General features: G+C 45.8%; 1 protein-coding gene across 1 annotated transcript in view; it reads right to left on the bottom strand.

The window, feature by feature from the left end:
- LOC144891365 (uncharacterized) overlaps nt 1–21,667 on the bottom strand; it is a 447,120-nt gene that overhangs the window by 359 nt on the left and 425,094 nt on the right. The window lies entirely within an intron of this gene.

The raw sequence follows: 21,667 nt of genomic DNA, 5'->3' as shown, positions 1-21,667 counted from the left end.
AATTAACAAGCAATTTCACCGGGCATTTCAATCTGCTACATTGGCCCCCCCACTAAGAAGGTACTTTTCTCTTATTTGTATAAATGTGTTATTTTGTTTTTTGGTGTTCTTTTACCTCTCCATCTGTCTTGGTACTGCTTTCTTTTTTAAATGCCCTACCTTGTCTACTGCAGTTCAAACCATGGACTTGCAGGGATGAGGAAGTTGAGCGACATTAAACAAGAAACTTATGTTTGCCTGAAATTTCCTGAGTGCTGAGCACAAACCTCTATTATCTTTCCAACAAAAGCACTACTACTACTACTACTACTACTACTACTACTACTACTAATACTACTACTACGACGACTACTACTACTATGACTACAACTACTACTAGAACACTTTAATGGCCCCAATTATTATTACTCCCTCTTGTAGGGTTGACTGGTTCGTTTAGGTTCAAGCGCACCATGAACTGTCTGGCCAGGCCCGCATGAAGTTTGACTGAAGGTGATTTGTTCAACTGAAGATGATTCAGGCAGGAATCTGTAACTTGTTTTAGGTACCAATGATAACTCTCCTACTCTTCGCAAAAACACCATGGGATATTTTATGTCCTCCAGCAAACAGAACTTGTTCCAAATGGATAGCGCAGATATTGATACATCACCTGCATGTGAAACACTAGCTGACTAGAGTCACAGTTTATACCTGGTGGGAGATGAAAACTCAAGCTAGACACCTCCAAGTTGAGTGTCCTTACCTCGCCATTGCACACATAAGGCTGTTTCATTGGATAGGGGTCACAACCCTGGACCAGTAGTCATTCTGATGCAGGATCTGAGACTGAAGGTGCAGGAATTTGAAACTTAGCCAAGTGCCAGCGATACAGCGCGTAATCTTTGTGAACGACACCATGGTTGGTTAGCATCCAACTCATGTTAGCAGATGGGACACCCAGTTTAAGGTGCTTTCAAAGGAAGAAACATACATTGATGTATCACTCTGCCTGTGAAACACCAAGGTGACAGTATATATATATATATATATATATATATATATATATATATATATATATATATATATATATATATATTATATATATATATATATATATATATGTATATATGTATATATATATATATATATATATATATATATATATATATATATATATATATATATATATATATATATATAAGTATATATATATGTATATACAGACTTGGCATTTAATATGGCATATTTTTTTTTTCTTGACGGGTTTACTTTCTGAACTCAGTATATCAATCTGGTGAGTTTCTTTTACCCTTCGGTGATGTCTTTGTTGAAAGAACCATGTCACCGATTGTCTTTCGCAGCAAGAAGTCAATAACAGGATTATATCACAGGTGGCGTGACAAAATGTAAGGACAGGTACATTTGACGAATGGCTTCACAATCGGGTATATAAGGGTTGTTGCGTTCTGTATTAGTGGAAAACAACTGCTGCACGTCTACAAAAGTTATTGCCGCTTCCTCTGGAGATGGTCCGTCAACTTGACAATGCTGTTTGTCATGGAGTGGTGGCTTTACGAAATTCTGGCATGAAACAGCGTGCTATTGCTCGGCAGTATGGCATCACTCAAGGTCAGGTGTCAAAGATCCTGAAACGAAATGCTCAGAGGGGTGTCCCTACTCCAATACCGACGCCAGGACAGCCAGGCAGAACCACAAGGAGAGATGATCGCCAGCTGCACCGGTTAGCCTGCAATGGCCGTACCAAGTCAGCTAATCGGTTTAGGGCTGAGTGGCAGCAACTGACAAATGTGCCTGTATCCAGAAGGCTAGTCAACCAACGACTGGTTCAAGCAGGCTATCGTGCCAGGCGTCCCCTTAGAAAGCCACGCCTGACCAGAAAACACAGCCAGCGCCGATTGCAGTGGGCCAGAGAGCACTGTTAATGGCAGCCAGGACACTGGAATCATGTGACCTGCATTGACAAGTCTAGATTTCTGGTCTATCGTCAAGATTGCCGCGTCCGAGTGCACAGACAAGTGCATGAAGCCCACAACGAAGATTGTATAGTGCCAAGAGTCCAAGCTGGAGGTGGTGGGGTGCCCGTTTGGGCTGCTTTTCATGCAGGGGGCAAAACTGACCTGGTTGTTCTGAATGGAAACCTGAACCAGTTCAAGTACAGGGTCATTCTGGAAGAAACATTGCTTCCATTTGCTCATGCAGCCTTTCGAGGAAACTTTGTCTTCCAAGATGACAATGCACGGCCTCATCGTGCTCGCATGATCCAACACTTTCTAGCTGACCGTGGTGTAGAGCATATGGAGTGGCCTGCCATGTCCCCGGATATGAATCCGATAGAGAACTTGTGGGCAGAATTAACGCATCAAATCGACAACTTGGACCAGCAGCCGACCTCTGTGCGTGAATTGCAGCAGACTATTGTCACTGCATGGCAAGCGATTCCTGTCCAAACCTTGGCAAATCTCGTGAACAGCATGCCTCGACGTGTACGTGCTCTCCTGAATGCTCGTGGGGTTACACGAAGTACTGAACTGTAATTTTACTGTCTGTTATCCCAGTCATAATTTAGCTTTTGTTTTTGTTGAAATTTTTTTTGGCTAATGTGCAAAATAAAGAGATACTTCTGGAAAACGTACAGAAGTTTAACAGTACTGTCCGTGAATTGAGTTCGATATCAGTTTACATCACTTTCAAGGATCAATTTATTTGCTTCAAAATGTCAAATGTGGTTTTTGTTTCTTTTAAAGGTCACATTAACAAAATCTAGAATAATTTCAACATAATTCCAATGAACTTTTGGTTCTAAGTCATCTTGAAAAGTAAGTTCACCCCCACAAAAAAAAAATTCCATATTAAATGCCAAGTCTGTATATATATATATATATATATATATATATATATATATATATATATTGTTAGGTTCATGGGGGTAGGGAAGACATACCATAATGGAGATAGTAATGTATAGATTAGTATGGACCATGTGACATGTAGAAGACATCTCGATGTACATAAGCAGGGAACACGTGAGCTTAAGGTTGTTTATGTGTCACCACATGGAGGCTGGAGGGTGGTTTTGTGTTAGTTAAAAAGGGCGTAAGATTAATTTCCCAGTATGCACTTGCCTCCTGTGATTTTTCCCTTATGTTTTTACATTCACTCGGGCAGCCATGAACTCGGTCCCTCAAACCACAACAACCGACAATTGCCAAAAGAGACAAAACTCCACCCCCCGATGGATCGTAATGGAGAGACCACGCCCCGAGCTTCTTCATTCGTCGAACTGACCATGGGGCGATTGGGAGGAAAAAGGTGATTGGACAGTGTGACGTCAGAGGTCGAACGTTCGAGAGAGAGAGAGAGAGAGAGAAGAAGAAGAAGACGTCTCTCCCTTGGTCGCATGAGGGAAGGGCTGGGTTTTCGTGCCAGGGCGTGCTGTAGAGTGATTTTGGAGCCTTTGTGAACTATTTGCACCATCAAGGAAGACATTGTCATGGCCGTAGAAGAGGAGCCAGAAAGCGACGCTTCGCGGGGCTAGTGGCGATTCGAACAGTGTGGGGGGCGACCGAGGGCCGCCTGCCTGAGTTACCGCACGTTTGTGGCATGGCGGAAGAGCGATTCGGTGCCATCAAACTCCCGTCGACGATCGGGCCATTGGCCGAACTGCGGTACCCGTTCCATGGCAACCAGGCACCCCACAGCCCTCGACGAGGCCGCAGCTGTGTGTCACCACATGGAGTAGTAGTAGTAGTAGTAGTAGTAGTAGTAGTAGTAGTAGTAGTAGTAGTAGTAGTAGTAGTAGTAGTAGAGTACCGGCCGAATAACGAACAGTTCTTTTTCTTTTATCATTCCCCTGTTGTGTAATTGTGTCTGTATGGAGGATCCTCACAGTACGAGTTATAGTTTTTAACCTCACATTTCATTTTTATCGTACCACATTTATTTTCATTATATTCTTTTATTGTACATTTTATTCTTTTGTTGCATTTCTTTGTTCTGTGGGTTTTGGATTAGACCCCGTGTGCACGTACAGGTATGACCTCAGTTATCGGACCTGCCCCGCATGCGTCAAAATATGCTGCCAAGTTCGAACTGCTGCCTCGGAGTTAACCGATTGGCTATCTCTCTGAGCCCGATGTTCGTTGGCCACGGACATGACAATATATATATATATATATATATGTATATATATATATATATATATATATATATATATATATATATATATATATATATATATATATATATATATATATATATACAGTATATATATATTTATTTATTTATTAGGGTGGTCCACAGATATATGTAATATTTCATATGATTAAAAATTCATGCTTCACAAGGCTACCCTTGTTCCTATGTTTATAAAGATCATACGAACCAAATATGAGGTCAATTAGAACTTATTTAGAGGTTGCTCAAAATAATAACATTTTTTATTTGTCCTGTTTTTTTCAGATGGCAGAAACTCGCAGCTTTTCCACAGTTTGGTTGCTGGGCAAGTCTGAAAAGGAAATAATATGTGGGGGACTACCAACCCTAGGACACACATTGCAGAAAATGGTGTACCGTCACATACAAGAACACCATACAGGTTCGTGAAAGTGCCAAACTTAGTGTACAAGCTGTGTGTGCATACTGGGAGAAAGCACGAATTCCAGTGCAGGGAGTAGATCCTGTGAGCGCCAACTTTTGAAGTTGTATGATGCCTACAAACTGGTAAAGAAAAATAGAACCAAGACATTCGAAAACTATAGAGTGAAGGAGCAGATGTTCAAAGATGATCTTCAATCCCTGTTCGATATCTCACCAAATGATGCGCTTGCGAAAATGACGAATGAAGAAGACAAAGCATTCCTTATCATGCAGCGTGAGGATCCCTCAAGTTCACGTATGGGATCTGTGGACAATACTCTCGCAGTGTAGGAGAACAGAAAGCATATCAGGCTTGAGAATGAAGATAAAACAAAGAAGAAACATGCTGCTGAGACTCTAACAGCAATGCAATCTGTTCCATCAACATCGGCTGTGTTTGATGATGATGATGAGTCTGAGATTGAAAGCTCCGATTCAGGGGACAATTAATTCAAACTCCAAAGTCCATCTTCTGCCAAACAGGCGAAAAAGGCTCCCATCAAGGTGATCACTCCAGCAATAGTGGCAACTCTGGACAGAGTAAATCTCTCAGATCGGCGTGCTATGTTTGTGGCCAGTGCTTTTGCACAATCTCTTGGTCATACCATTGAAGACATTTCTCTGTCACACAGTGGAATTCGTCGTGCTCGAATTCGTGGAAGGGAAATAATGGCCACTGAAGAAAAGGCAAATTTCTGATTTAATAGCGCACTCCTTCTACACTGGCATGGGAAACTGCTCCCTGATTATACTGGAAATCACAAAGAATCTGTTGATCGTGTAGCGATACTTGTAACTGGTATGAATGAAGTTGCTTGGAGTCCCAAAAATTCCACAAAGCACTGGTGTAGCACAAGCAAATGCATGCATACAACTTCTTGCGGAGTGGAATGTCAAACAGTTGGTGAAAGGCATAGTGTTTGACACCACTGCATCCAACACAGGGCTGAGTGAGAAACGGAGCATGTACCCTCATTGAAGCAGCTTTGGATGCTAAGCGTGTCTGGGTTGCATGTCGTCATCATGTGTTTGAAGTAATGCTCTCTGATGTTACAACTAAAGTCATAGGACCCACTAGCGGACCTGAGATCAGACTGTTCAAGAGGTTTCAGGAACAGTGGCCTTTAATTGACAAGAAGAGGTTCCAAGTAGGAGATAAAATATTTTCCGATAACCTTGTTGAACGTCAGAATATGATACATTTTTATGCAGCTGCACTCGAAGAACAACACCCACGTGATGACTATGAAGAACTTCTGAGACTATGCCATACATTTCTGGGTGGATGTGAGGCCAGAGAGGTGAAATTCCGTGCCCCAGGAGCTATGCACAATGTCCGCTGGATGATGAACGCCATATATGCTCTCGAGATTGTTCTCTTCAAAGACCAAATAAAGCTAACATCACGTGAATTGAAGGGAATCACACAGATTGCTCTTTTTGTTGCACTTGTGTGTGCGAGATTCTGGCATGAGGCACAGCTACCCACAAAGGCACCTCTCAATGATTTGCTTCTTCTTTCAACCCTTGATTCTTACCCAGATATGGTTGTTCATGAAACTGCTGTCGAAGCATTCACTAGACACCTCTGGTATTTGTCAGAACACCTTGCTGCATTAGCTCTTTTTGATAGCCGGGTGGATGATGAGACAAAGGCAAAGATGGTGAAGAACTTCAAGCGGGCTCCAAAGCCAAATAATCTTCATAGGATAGATGCTAAAGCTTTCAGGCTTTCTGACTCAGTGGACACCTACATCACAAGTCGATCTCTTGAATTATTTGGTGTTGTCATCTCAGAGTCTGACAAAGAAGTATCACTGAGTTTTCTGGAAAAGGAGCCACACCTCTGGAACACAGACAACTCATCCAGCGTCCTTAAACGTATTTTTGACTCGAAGGTCACAAGAAACTCATTTTGCAATAAATGTTCGTTTCCCATTAATCGTACACTTTCTAAAATCCAATCTCACCCCTCCCCTCCAAATCTTCCCCATAACCCCTCCCCTCCAAATCTTCCCCATCACCCCTCCCCTCCAAATCTTCCCCATCACCCATCCCTTTCAAATCTTCCCCCTTGCCCCTCCCCACCAAATCCTCCCCATCACCCATCCCTTTCAAATCTCCCCCCTTGCCCCTTCCCTCCTAAACTCCCCCCACATCCCTCCCCTCCAAGACTCCCCCTCACCCCTCCCCTCCAAGACTCCCCCTCACACCTCCCCTCCAAATCTCCCCCATATCCCATCCCTTTCAAATCCCTCCCCTTGTCCCTTCCCTCCTAAACTCCCCCCTCACCCCTCCCCTTCAAATCTCCCCACCCTCATTTCTTCTCAATTTCCCTCCTCTCACTCCCCCTCCTCAAAGCGTCCTCCCCGCTTCTTCCCCCTTCCAACTCTCACCTCCATCTCCCCCAACATTCTTCCTCGCTCTTCCCCCTCCTCAAAAAACACCTCATTGTGCCTCACCCAATCACCATCAAACCTTTTGTCCGCCCCATCCTTCCCTTTCTCCGAGCTATTCTGAAATCTCTGACAGACCTTCAACAGCTCTCCCTACCTCTTCCTCCTCTTCCACATCTTACCCAACCACTCCCCCCCCCCCCTGTTCTGTATCCGATGCTCCCCCTTCCTCTTCTTTAACAGTATGGACCTCAAACATCCGGGGCCTTCGTTCAAACTTAACTGATCTCTCCATACAGGTTGCTTCTGACAAACCAGACTTGATCTGCTTAACAGAAACTTTCCTCCTTCATGATGTCTCTGTTTCCTTAATATCTCTCCCGGGTTACTCCCTCCTCCGGTATGATAGACCTGAGCCTCGTCCTGGAGGTGGGGTTGCTATCTTTATCAAAAACTCTCTTCCTCACTCGCCCTGCACTGCACTCTCTCCACCTCACCCCCAGGAATACCTCTGGCTACGGCTTCCCCTTCGATCCCACCTCTTGTTCATATGTGTGTTGTACCGTCCACCAAACAGTGATGACTCCATCTACATCTCGCTGTCTGATAATATGGACCAACTTCTATCTACTCATCCCAACTCTCTCTTCCTCATATGTGGTGATTTAAATTGTCACCATGCCAGTTGGCTGGGTGTGGGTACCTCTCTCACCAGCCATGGCCCCTCAGCAAAGGACTTCTGCGACTCACTGGGACTGTCACAATCTGTCAATTTCCTGACCCGGATCTCAGTCAACAGAGCATCTTCTCTTCTGGACTTGGTTTTGCCTAACTTCCCTGAAAATGTCTGCTGCTCTTCTTCTGCTCCAATCGGCTCATCTGATCATGTGCTTGTTAAAGTGGACATCTCTGACCATTCTCAGGGAGCCTGCTCAGCGTCGACGAGTCTGGCATTTCACTCAGGCCAACTGGCATGGTCTTCAAGCAGCCATCAATCATCTGGACTGGTCTCCCATCTCTACCACCTCTGACATCAACTCATCCTGGGAATTCTTCCAAAGTAAATTGCTCTCGCTCATGCATAGATTTATCCCATCTCGTCTTCAGTTGTCACACCCTTCCTCCCATCCATTGTACACGGAATCTTGTGGTGAGGCTGTTGCCCAGAAACAACTTTCCTTCTTCTCTTGGAAAGCAAATCCAACGGAAGGAAATCTCATTTCCTTCCACAAAGCCCGAAACAAGTGTGTGTCCACCCTCAGGAGAGCCAGGAGACAATATCTCTCCGTTCTCAAGACCGAACTATCTTATCTGTCTCCCTCTTCCAAATCATGGTGGTGTCTGGTCAAATCTGTTTCTGGTGTTTGTTCCCCCTCCATCCCCTCCCTTACCTCAAACGGCTACACAGCTGACTCCGCACGTGAAAAAGCTGAATGCCTCAACTCTGTGTTTGCCTCTAAATCTTGTGTCCCAACCCCATCCCTCTCTGGACCCACTGTACCCAGTCGTACCCAGCTGCTCCTGGACTCCATGTCCTTTCCTCCTGACAAGGTGGAAAAGTTTCTGTCAACCATCGACTCTGATTCTGCAAATGGACCTGACGGCATCAGCCCAAGGGTCCTAAAATCCTGTTCTTCCACTCTTTCACTCCCTCTCTCTGTTCTCTTCGCCCTCTCTTTTGCTCAAAGTCAACTGCCATCTGCTTGGAAATCAGCCAACATCACCGCTTTGCACAAAAAAGGTGCAAAAACAGATCCTAGCAACTACAGACCAATCAGCCTTCTCCCAATTATCAGCAAAGTCATGGAATCCATCATTGCTTCGGATATGAAATCTTTCCTCTTCTCCAATGGCTTGATCTCTGATCATCAACTTGGTTTCAGACAAGGTCACTCTACTCTGGACATGCTGCTTCTGCTGTCTCAACAATGGATGGAGGTCCTCAATGCCAAACAGGAAATTAGAGCTGTCTCCCTCGACATATCACGTGCCTTCGATACGGTCTGGCACCCCGATCTGCTCACCAAACCCTCCTCCTTTGGTATCCATGGAAATCTCCACGCATGGCTGGCGGACTTCCTCTCTAGTCATAGTCAACGTGTGGCCTTGAATGGGTTTCTCTCATCTCCTCCTCCTGTTCAGGCTGGAGTTCCCCAAGGCAGTGTTCTGGGCCCTGTGCTTTTTCTGGTCTTCATCAATGATCTCTCTGACTCTCTTGAAAATCCTCTCTATCTCTTTGCTGATGACTCCACTCTCTGCCGCTCCATTCCTCATCCCTCAGATCGGCAGTCTGCAGCCCCCTCACTCTCTGCAGACCTGGACAAAATCACAGACTGGGCAAACAAGTGGAACATGTCTTTCAATCCTGACAAATCTCACACTCTTACAATGTCTCTCTGAAAAGACCGACTGGACAACCCTCCCATCTACTTTCTGAATAATCCTCTCCAAGAAGTTCTGTCACTCAAGCTTTTGGGTCTCACTATCTGCCATGATCTTTCCTGGGAAAACCACATTTCCAAGCTGGCCTCCAAAGCCAGTCGCCGACTGGGCATCCTCCGTCGTGCGAAGTCCTTCCTTGGCTCCTCACCACATATGAGGCTTTCATCCGCAGCTCAATGGAATACTGTTCTCCCCTCTGGGCTGGTGCTCCTGCCTCACACCTAGCTCGTCTTCACGCTGTTGAAACCAAAGCGTTCAGAATCATTGGAATCTCCCGTGATGACGCTATCTCCAAGGGCCTTTCACTTATTCACCGCAGGCAGGTTGGTGGTCTTTCAGTCTTCTACCGACTCCTCTCCGGCCTTCCTCCCCCAGCTCTCTCTGGGCTCTGTCCCCCAAATATTCCTACAGGTCGCACAAGATCTGCCTGCAACCCTCTTATGGTTAAACTGCCAAAATCAAGACTCTCTGCTCACCTTCACTCCTTCATTGCTCTTTTCTCCCGCCTCTGGAACAAACTCCCTCACTCTCTTCAATCCCTCTCCTCCCTCCAGGTCTTTAAAACGGCTGTTCACCACCATCTCTTATCTTCCCCAATCCAAAACCTTGATCTTTTCTACCCCCGCTAATTTCACCCCAAATCCACTTTTTTGAGGTGCCGACTTCTTTCCTGGAAGTCCTTGGTGTCCTTGCGCTTTATACCTATCCTGCCTCCCCCCAGGCCCTCTCCCTCCCACACATCTCCCGATGTCCCTGCTCTCAAATGTTGTGTTTGTGTGCTTCCTCCACTTCTCTCCCCATCTTGTCGACCGCTCCCATTTTTATATACTTTGTTTGCTTGTTTGTTTGATTTGTTTGTTTGATAAATGTTAGCTCTTTCACGAGCCTCGACTCTGTATACAAAAAAAAAAAAACATGAACATATGTCACCCACAGGGTGAACCGTATCTTGCCCCTGCATCTGTCTATTTTACCTTTTGGTCAAAATTGAATGACCTTCAAAATGACCTTGAAGGTCAAGGCCGATCGACACCAAAAACTAATCAGCTGAGCGCCATACCACACCCTATATACCCACCAAGTTTGGAGATCATAAGATCAAAGTTACTCAAAAAATAAGGGTTTCGTTGACCTCCATGATTGACCGCAAAGTGACCTTGACCTTTGACCTTGACCTTAATAATTTCGTATGGTGAATAGTATGTCTTCATGACCAACGCACATGAAATATTGAAAGATTTTGATGAGAACTGAGGAAATAATTTTTTCATGAAAATTCAGTTTTTTCGTCATGACGTCATCAAATGACGTCATAGCGTCAAACTGTTTACAGATCTGGGAAGCACTCATCAAGGGCATTCATATGAGGTATTACTCGATATGGTACCTACGATTTCAAAATTTGACCTTGGGGTCAATAATTTTCGACCTCCAGCGCTAACCATGAAGGTCAAGGCCGATCGCCACCAAAAACTAATCAGCTGAGCGCCGGACCATATACTAGATTCCCATGAAGTTTGGAGACGATCCGATCAAAGTTACTCAAAAAATAAGGGTTTCGTTGACCTCCATGATTGACCGCAAAGTGACCTTGACCTTTGACCTTGACCTTCAAAATTTTGTGTGCTGAAGGGTATCTCTATAGGACTCTGATATGCGAAGTTACAGGAGTTTCCAATAATAACTGTGGTCTACAGAGTGATCTAAACGTGAAAAAAAAATGATTAACCACAAACAAAAAAACAAAAAAACAAACATACAAGCTGACTGATACATCTTGCAAAAACTTCGTTTTGGCAAGATAAAAACTTGAGAAGAAGATACGCAGCATGAAGCTTATCAACGACTGTGCTGAGCGAGGTGTTGCTCTCATCCAAACTTTCCATGACACTCTGACCAAGAATGAAGAGCAGAAGCAATTTGTGTTGAGAGTTGTGAAACGTCATCGTGAAAACTTTCCAGTGTCAACCAAAGCCATCTTGTCAAAGAAGTAGGCAATGTTTTGAAACACAAGTTTCTGAAAACAATGTTACGTAAAATCATTCAAATTATGTGTATTCTGATGTTTACTTTGTTTTAATTGTTCTGATAGATTTGTTTTATCGTCTCTGATAGATATTTTACATTTTCTGATGGATGATTAATTTTTTCCGATAAATGATAGATTGTCAAATTAATACATGAATGTTTAATCTACTGTTTTGTTTTTAATCTTAATTTGACTACATGAATGAACATTGAACAATGAACAATTAACAATTGAACATACATGTACATTGTGCAATGGTACATTGTACAATGGTACATTGTACATAATTATATATTAGTTTACAAACAAACAACAACAATAACAATAATAAATAATTTGAATAATTGAAAATAGATAATTATCTATGAATTGATGTATGATGCTAAAAATTCTGTATCTTATTATTCATTAAAATTTGTCAACATTTTGAGCAAACTCTAAATATTGTCCAATAAAGCTCACATTTTCAACACAAACTACGTTCTTCAATCGGAATAGGGGCAGGCTTGTGGAGCAATGAAAATCCAATCTTCAAAAATCTTCTCATAAAAAAAATTTAAAAATCTTCTTATATATATAAAAATCTGCTTATATATATATATGCAAAGATTTGCGGTTGGGAGTAAATCCAAATGACTCCATGGTAAGATCTCCAACCTTTAATTGAACAAACAATGACAACGTTTCGATTAACATATGCAAAGTGGGCGGGGTATATGCAAAGTGCATCCCACATCTCAACATCCCACTCTGCATATACCCCGCCCACTTTGCATACAAGGGGATGTTGAGATGATTTTATCACTCTTGAGGAAGATTAACGGAGGCGTGTGGCTTTGTCACATATTGTTAATCGAAACGTTGAGTCATTGTTTGTTCAATTAAAGGTTGGAGATCTTACCATGGAGTCATATATATGACTATATCCGCAACAATATATATATATATATATATATATATATATATATATATATATATATATATATATATATATTATATATATATATACATATATGTATGTATATGTATATATATATATATATATATATATATATATATATATATATATATATATATATATATATATATATATATATATATTGTAACGGTTTTGAGAAGTGTAACGGTTTTTTGAGAAGGTAACGGTTTTTGAGAAGTGTAACAATTTTGGAGGAAGTGTAACGAATGTAAAAAGTATGGTTTTGTTATGTGTAACATCCTCGTAATGTAAATAATGGTCGCAGCCATCCTCCTAGTTAATTCCATGAAACTTACACGCAGGCCACGATATATCTTTTTAAATAGTGTATTTCCTTATTCTATGTAGGCTAAATATGTGTTTCCCACTAGATTGACTTTGCATTGTATCAAACAAAATAAGCGTAGGCCCTTCCAATTTCCCCAATCATCTCCGCTCTCCAAAGTTCCTTTCAAAAGGGTGCGAGTGGTGTTCAATCCCGCAAGCCGCCATTGCCCATGTGCTAATCTCGGATAAGAAAGGCGTGTCTCCACCTCGTCATAGAGGGGAGGAGTGAGCCAACCCCACTTGGCCAATCAGCACCGCGGTGAGCGACCCGGTAGGCGTGCCCTCGGAGACGGCGGCTTGATTCCGCCCCGAGTGATAAAAGCGACTGTAAGGGACTGCTTCACCAGATGACCTGGGAGATGAGCGAAGAGGCGACACCAAGAGGAGCGGTGAGATGCGAAATGCTCCAAGCCAAAGAGGAGAGGTACTCGGAAAGGAAACCAGCTAAGGAGAGACGCGCTGAAAGGAGGGAGACGGCTCCACCAGAAGGAGAGGAGCAGGGGTGCCGAGCCAGCGCGTGACGTCTACAGCAGCGGATACGCGACGGAGGGTTTTCCCGCCAAAAACCGCGAGGAATTGAGAGCTGCTGCCTCCGACCCTGCCTCCCTCTCCAGCAATCCACCTCAAGCCCTACCTGCCTGCAATATCCCCCGTGTAAGTGTGAACGTCGTCTGTCCTACTCGTTGTCTTGGGGTTAAGTAAAATGAATAGTTTAAGCTAACGATGCACTGTGTGACTGCTTCTTCCATCCATTGCTGTAAATAATTTTGGTCGCTCTTTCTTTTTGCTTGTGTGTGTATAATAAATCTGTTCTTCCTCCGTACTCTGTCTTCTTCTCTTTTCCTTCTCTTTCGGTCGCTTTAGAGGTTTCCCGATTGAATATCTGCGGTGCGATCTGGTCAACGTCGGGTGGAATCGGGTTCTAATCGGGGAGTAACTGTTCGGACGCGGTAATACCAACCGCTCGGTAAAATAACATCTAAAACCGCGTCTGTAACAATTGGTTGTCAGGAGTTGGATTCGGACCTGGGACTAAATTTGTTAGGCCCAAATTTTGGAACACCAATTGTACTATTAGAGTAACAATTGGTGTCTGGGAGTGAGATTCGAGGCCCGAACCAAATTTTTAAAAAACATCTAGAAAAAAATTTGGTCAAAATTTGGAGCTGCTAGAAATTTGTGTTGTTTTAAAGCAAAACCCGAATTTTGAGATCGCGCCATGGACAATCAAGGCGATCGGATGTCGGTGGGGGAGATAGACGGGTTAGGGGTAACCCAGGACTTAGGGGAAGAAAGGGAGGAGGAGAGCAATGAGGAAGTGGTTGAGGGGGTATCAGGCGCACAAAATGGCGTCCTCGCGCACGTGGGTGTAGCGGCACCAAATTTTGCCGCGCCCGCGACCGCAGCAGCGCCGCTGGTGGATTCGAACCTTTTTATGTTGCAAATGGGGGCCCTTATGGAGAGGCTAGAAGCAAAAATGGGGGTAATGGGGAACCGGCTGGATGCTCAGGGTGAGCGATTGGAGGGCCAAATGGGGGTAATGGGGAACCGGATGGATGCTCAGGGTGAGCGATTGGAGGGCCAAATGGGGGTAATGAGGGACGAAGCGAGGGGTACCGGTGAGGAGTTAGACAAGAAATTTGGGAAGTTCGACAATAATTTTGAGGAGTTAGACAAGAAATTTGGGAAGTTAGACAATAATTTTGAGGGGTTAGACAACGGGATAAAAGAGGTGAAAAATGGGTTAATGGGGTTAGAAGATAGGATGGAGGACAAATTGCGGGAAATAGGGGAACAATCTGCCCGGGAAATCAAACGAATGGGGAACCAGATAGAGGAGGTGCAAATCGGGTTAGAAAGTAAACTGGATGCTCAGAGGGATGAATTGGGACAGATGAGGGTGGCATCTACAAAAGAGATGGAGGAAATACGACGAGGTGTGAGTGAGGAGGTTTCGGGGCTACGCGAGGAGGTAAAGCGAGGTGAGAAGCGTATGGAGAAAGAGGTGAGAAATAATACGGCTAAGTTACAAGGGGGAATAGAAGATCTGACGGAGGAGGTGGAACAGCTGACGGAGGGACAAAAAGAACTAGTGGAGCAGGTTCAAAAGAACACTGCGGTACTAGGAGGGTTAAAGGCGACACAAAAAGAAATTAAAAACGAATTAATAGCGACACAGTGGCAATGTCAGATGGTACGTGAGGAACTGACAATGAGGGTGGACGAGGTGACAGAGATAATGGAGACAAAGGACCGAGAGGTGAGGATGCACATAGAGACGGTCACGGTAGCCTTAGAGGACGAACTTGAGGAGACGCACTGGGGAATAAAAGAGGTGAAGCGAAAATTAGAGGAAGTGGAAGAAGAGGTGAGTGAAATTAAGAAGGGACGGACAGAAACTAAAAGAGAAATCCAGGAGGAGGTGATGGGATATGTACAAGGTCGGTGCTCAAATCGTGATGTCGTGCTCGCTAACCAAATAAAAAGTTTGCAGGTGGTAAAAGAGGTGCGGAGACGAGGTACGGAGGTGAGTGGCAATGTATATGATGTGAGGAAAGCTTCAGTCAGCTTGGGGGTTGATTTAGACCCGGGTGTTCGTGAAAGGCCGTTGGTGAAGTGTGCGACAGGTCTGGTGTGCGAAAAAAGAGGTGTGCGAGAATGTCCGACCATGGAGTGTGTGAGGAAAAAGTGCACGCCGAGGAGTGAGTGTGCCGTCAAGAGTGAGTTGGTCGAAGCGCGTGTGCGAGGGGGTACATGGAAGCGCGGTGTGGTGAGTGTTACAGAGGAAGTAACGAGAGAGTGTACACCTGTGGTGAGTGTTACAGAGGATGTAACGAGAAAATGCACACCTGTGGTGAGGGTTACAGAGGATGTAACGGGAGAGTGTGCGCGAGAAAGGTGTGTAACGGACAGGTGCATGGGGAAAGAGTGCGCTGTCGAGAGTAAGGGTGAGTGCGTTGTCAAGAGTGGTGGTGAGAGTAGTGAGAGTGACACGGAGCGTGAGTTGGTTATGACAGGTGAGCGAGGATGTACACCTGGAATGGAAGGATGCACACCTGGAATGGTAGAGCGTGTGTGGGAATGCACACTTGAGTTGGTCGTGAGGCACGTGGTTGGGTGTGCGGATGAAAGCACACCTGTAATTGTCACAGAGGAGGTGACCGAGGAAGGCGCGCGAAGAGGTGTGTTGGTGAGGTGTGCGAGTGACGAATGTGTGCCAAGGTGTTCGGTGGGCAGGTATGTGACCAAGTCGGTGAGCGGAATGAGTGTACCGAGGTGTGTAAGGAAAGGTACGAGAAGCATGAGAACAGCAGGAGGTATGAGCAAGAAAGGGGTAGCGTATGCTTGTAAGCATGCAGGTGAAGCATCGACGGTAACCGGGTTAGAGGTTAGAACGACTTATAGCCGAATCGGGCCCTCGGTGCACGTCGGGCAGCTTCGCGTGCCGCGAGGACCAGCGGGGATCCGAACCACGGCGGTTTCGAAAGAACCGCCGTACACGATCCACGCTGTGCCTCGCTTGGAACGGCCGCGTCCGGGCTCCACTAGGCGGAGCGGGCAGCCCGATAGGAAGGGTCGTCATGGCGACCACTTTCTATTGAGACGTGCCGGCAGGTCGAGATCGGGCAATTGGATGGCTCCGCGCCGAGGTGGTGCGTGGGATCTCGGCCCGGGTAAGCCCCCGTCCCTGCCCCGAATGCGGGACGTATCCAGCCGCTGGCACAAAACAACCCGTATTCATTGCTCGGCTGTACGAAGCCGGGCTGTAGACGTGAATTGGCGCACCGAGAGGATATAATAAGTAGACGGGTGATGAGGATAGTGTTTTGGCCCCGAAATTAGAAGAAAAAAAAGCAAAATTTGATGATGGTAGAGTGATTGGCAAATTTTTGGTTTATTGAATTTGGACGAACAAAATTTATAGGGAGAGACCCCCGATGTGGTGGGATGGCAAATCCACCATCCCTCACAGTGGGGCAAATGCGCAATAGTTTATGGGGTTGATGGCAGTGAAAACTAGCCCGGGTGGGTTAGGATATGGTGTGTAGGGATCTAGCGAAGATGACATTAGGTAACGTTAAGATTAGTTAGTGACTGATACCTGTAGTGGGAACGCAGGTAGTTTAGTGTGGATGATAATGACGTGGGAGCGCAATAGTTTAAAGGGAAGACTGGGAAGCGCAAGTTTCAGAGGGGAGTAGTTAGCTGAGATGATGCCGTGTGTGTGAGGATTGAACAGGTGTGATTGCACAGGTGTGCAACTGAACAGGTGTATGGAGCAGTGTATGAGTGAGTGATGATGATGGGTATTGTGATGGCCAAATGGTCCAGGAAGAAAGGAGGGTGCAGGTGGCACCAGGTGTGAGGGCACAGGTGTGCAACAGCAGGTATGGAGAATGGTAGTGTGGAATAAATGGAGTATTGGAATGGATGGTCGTGGAGTGAGTATGGTGGAAATTGTGGAGTGGAGTGGATGGTGCGAAGGTGTGAATGGGGGAAGAGTGGACCCCCATCACGGATACCCGGGGCGGGTAGTGTAAGTGTTAGGTAGAGGGTACAGGTAAATTGTGGTTGGATATTGGCATCTGTGGTGCGGGTGAAAGAATGGTCTTTGGATGGGTGCATTAGTGTTGTGGAAATGGCTGGGCGTGTAGCCTGTTAGTGTGTGTAGTTGGTTTGGGCACTCCACCACTGTGAGGATGTCGGCCAGGTGAGGCCGCAGGTGGGCTCTGGGAGCCGGTAGTTGTGGATGGGGCCCGAGGATCCGGAGGACGGACCCGGGTAGCCCAGTGCCAGAGGGCACCAGTGGGGTGACAGAGCCAGGAGAGGGCCTTCCCCAGTTAGTTAGGTTAGGGTGAGGAGCTAGGTAAGCTCGGGTGGCAACTGCAGTGGTGGAGGTGTGCAGGTGGGTAGACCTGCTGGGAGAGCTACACGTCGCAGCCCAGAAATTGTGCGAGGGCACCGGGAGATGAATCGGGGGAGTGAGACCCCAAATTGAGAAGCACCACAGTTTGGTCAATGGGAATTGGTTATTAGAACCCATAGTGTAAGTTGGCCAATGGATTGGCAGGGAGAGACCCCGGGTAGTGTAAAGTGTGTTAAAGTCATTTAGAGGATAGTTAGGAAGAAGGATCTCCTCGCACCATCTGCATCCACTCACCTGAGGTGACAGGTACTCCACACCATGCCATGTTTTGATTATTTTTTATGATGCAAATGTTTGGATTGTGAGACGCATCATGACGTGGGTGTGACATTGTGCGTAATTCCATCTCTCCCTCCTTATGAGGATTGATGATGAATTGGTGATGGCAAATTTTGAAGTAGAGGGATTGTGGTGACGAATTTGGTATAGGAGAAATATGGGGAAGACGTGACAGTAGTGACGAATTGGTAATGTGTAGATTTTGTACATATGGGGTAAGGGCAAGGGTAGTGTAGGTGACAGGGGGGTGACGTACGGTAGGGACGAGCTTTCTCACTTCGCCCTCCGTACGCATTTCGCCTTGCATTGCCTTATTGACGTGTACCCTTGTGACCTTACCCCTCGCTCAATTGTCTCTTTTGTCTCCCACATGACCTGTGCGCCATTGGGTGCCGAGGGGAGCGTGCGTGAGGTGGCCATTGTGCACACGAGATTCCCAGAACCAGCATGCATTGCGTTGATGTACCACTTTATGGACCGCTGTTCTGCGGCCAAGTACCACTTGATGGACCCCAGGTTCTGGGGCAGGGCACCTCTGTTGGAGACCGGCCATAGTGGCCAGGGAATCTTGCTTGCGGACCTCGGTAGGGTGGCACCTATGCCAAACAGGTGGACCACCCTTAGTGGGCCCCTGTTGCCCTAAATAAAAATGGACACGGTTTGTGCTTTTTATATTTCCAAGTAGGCCGCATGAAGCCAGAAGACGTCGGGAAGAACATCGGCCCAGCAGAGAAAGAGAAGACCACCACCAGTTGTTTTGTTGTGTTTATTATGAACCATGGTGACTGAGCACCGAGTGGTGCTTTTGGTGCGTTGTGGTGCTTTTGGTGCTTTGTGGTGCTTTTGGTGCTTTTGGGTGCTTTGGTGGTATTGGTACTGGTGCATCGATGCAATGCGTGCTGTCTCCTCCCTCCCAACAGGAATTTATTTTTCTTGTTCCCTAAAAAGAAAAAGAAAAAAAAAACACAGGTCCTGGGTTGCGTTGTAAATAAGAAATCACGTCATTGTAAATAATGCTCCCCACCGTAAATGTATAGTTTGAGAATAATTCCGTAATTCGGTTAGCTGTGGGCTTGAGTCTGTTAGACAGGGTGCAATGCAATAGGGGGACATACTTATTTGTGTTTTAAGATTGTCACACTCAGGGTCAGGTTAATTGTAGAGGGAATTACACCTACGTGTCACACTAAGTTAAAGTTTTGTAGGCCTGAGCACGGGCCTGAAGAAAGGAGGGTGCAGTGTAACGGTTTTGAGAAGTGTAACAGTTTTTTTGAGAAGGTAACGGTTTTTGAGAAGTGTAACAATTTTGGAGGAAGTGTAACGAATGTAAAAAGTATGGTTTTGTTATGTGTAACATCCTCGTAATGTAAATAATGGTCGCAGCCGTCCTCCTAGTTAATTCCATGAAACTTACACGCAGGCCACGATATATCTTTTTAAATAGTGTATTTCCTTATTCTATGTAGGCTAAATATGTGTTTCCCACTAGATTGACTTTGCATTGTATCAAACAAAATAAGCGTAGGCCCTTCCAATTTCCCCAACCATCTCCGCTCTCCAAAGTTCCTTTCAAAAGGGTGCGAGTGGTGTTCAATCCTGCAAGCCGCCATTGCCCATGTGCTAATCTCGGAGAAGAAAGGCATGTCTCCACCTCGTCATAGAGGGGAGGAGTGAGCCAACCCCACTTGGCCAATCAGCACCGCGGTGAGCGACCCGGTAGGCGTGCCCTCGGAGCCGGCGGCTTGATTCCGCCCCGAGTGATAAAAGCGACTGTAAGGGACTGCTTCACCAGATGACCTGGGAGATGAGCGAAGAGGCGACACCAAGAGGAGCGGTGAGATGCGAAACGCTCCAAGCCAAAGAGGAGAGGTACTCGGAAAGGAAACCAGCTAAGGAGAGACGCGCTGAAAGGAGGGAGATGGCTCCACCAGAAGGAGAGGAGCAGGTGTGCCGAGCCAGCGCGTGACGTCTACAGCAGCGGATACGCGACGGAGGGTTTTCCCGCCAAAAACCGCGAGGAATTGAGAGCTGCTGCCTCCGACCCTGCCTCCCTCTCCAGCAATCCACCTCAAGCCCTACCTGCCTGCAATATCCCCCGTGTAAGTGTGAACGTCGTCTGTCCTACTCGTTGTCTTGGGGTTAAGTAAAATGAATAGTTTAAGCTAACGATGCACTGTGTGACTGCTTCTTCCATCCATTGCTGTAAATAATTTTGGTCGCTCTTTCTTTTTGCTTGTGTGTGTATAATAAATCTGTTCTTCCTCCGTACTCTGTCTTCTTCTCTTTTCCTTATCTTTCGGTCACTTTAGAGGTTTCCCGATTGAATATCTGCGGTGCGATCTGGTCAACGTCGGGTGGAATCGGCTTCTAATCGGGGAGTAACTGTTCGGACGCGGTAATACCAACCGCTCGGTAAAATAACATCTAAAACCGCATCTGTAACAATATATATATATATATATATATATATATATATATATATATATATATATATATATATATATATATATATATATATATATATATATATATATATATATATTGTTGCGGATCTCGGGCCCGTCGACGTACAGAGGGGAGTTAAACCCTTTTCCCCCTCGGGCCTTCGAGTCCACGAGGCCGCTACCCACTTTACACTCGTGGGGCAGATTGCGGAGCAATTCCAGCCGCCACCCCCGTAGCGAGCGTGCGGAAGGGTATCCGATCGAATCCCCAAGTACCTTCTATACACACGCTGCCACAAGAATGGGGACTGGACCTCGCACGAGTCACGCTAGTCTGATACGCCAAGCGGTTTGCGTGTCACGTGACTCGTGCCGTTAATTCTTATTGAACCCGATTGAGCGGTTTTATTCGTACGATGCGAAGCCAATGGTGGGAAAAGGCGTGAACGGCAGAACTTAACCTTTATTTACAATTATATGACCCAGGACCTGTACTTTTGGAATAAATTGGAGGAGAGAAAATCAAACACTCAGTATGGCATTTGCTGCTTGCATCTTGCATCTTGCATCTTGCATCTTCTGTGTGCGGCTAACAAAACAGGCTGGCCCTGACCAGCATACAGGCCATATGAAGCATCAGGGCCATCTAAGTCTTCCATCTTCATAACTAGCACACAATTGCAAACACTCTTGTTTTTTTCATTGGACAGCAGGGCCACTCTCACGTGGTCCAACTGCATGGCATCAGTGCCACTCAAACAGTGGTCCGAAGGTGCAAGATGATTTGCAGCAAGATGCTGCACAGCGGAGGTACGGGCCACGAGACTTGTGTTCCATAAGTGCAGCAAAGATGCAGCAAGGTGGGTTTGGCAGCAGAGTCTGCACAGTTCGGCTGCACAGGTGCAACACGGCAGAATGGATGCTGCACAGGTGTCATGGTGCTGCACAGTTCGGCCTCCAAAATGGTCCTGGAGCGGGGAGGGAAGACAAGGCGCAACAAGCAAAGGGAAAGGCACACGGTAGCACACGCAAAACAAGGTGGCCAGGCACCACCATACCTGGTGCAGTGCGAGCGACGTGGAAGAGCGAGCAGAGCAAGCTCGTCCCTAACCGTCCGTACCCCCCACCGTTGGCTACACTACCCTAGCCCCCCTTGTATTTACAATCCGTCTCTATGTCTTGTCTCCCATATCCCCCTCTATACCA

Source organism: Myxine glutinosa, chromosome 3 (assembly GCF_964187855.1).
Source record: "Myxine glutinosa chromosome 3, kmMyxGlut1.1, whole genome shotgun sequence".
Classification (NCBI taxonomy): domain Eukaryota; kingdom Metazoa; phylum Chordata; class Myxini; order Myxiniformes; family Myxinidae; genus Myxine; species Myxine glutinosa.
This window is presented reverse-complemented; position numbering and strand designations above follow the sequence as displayed.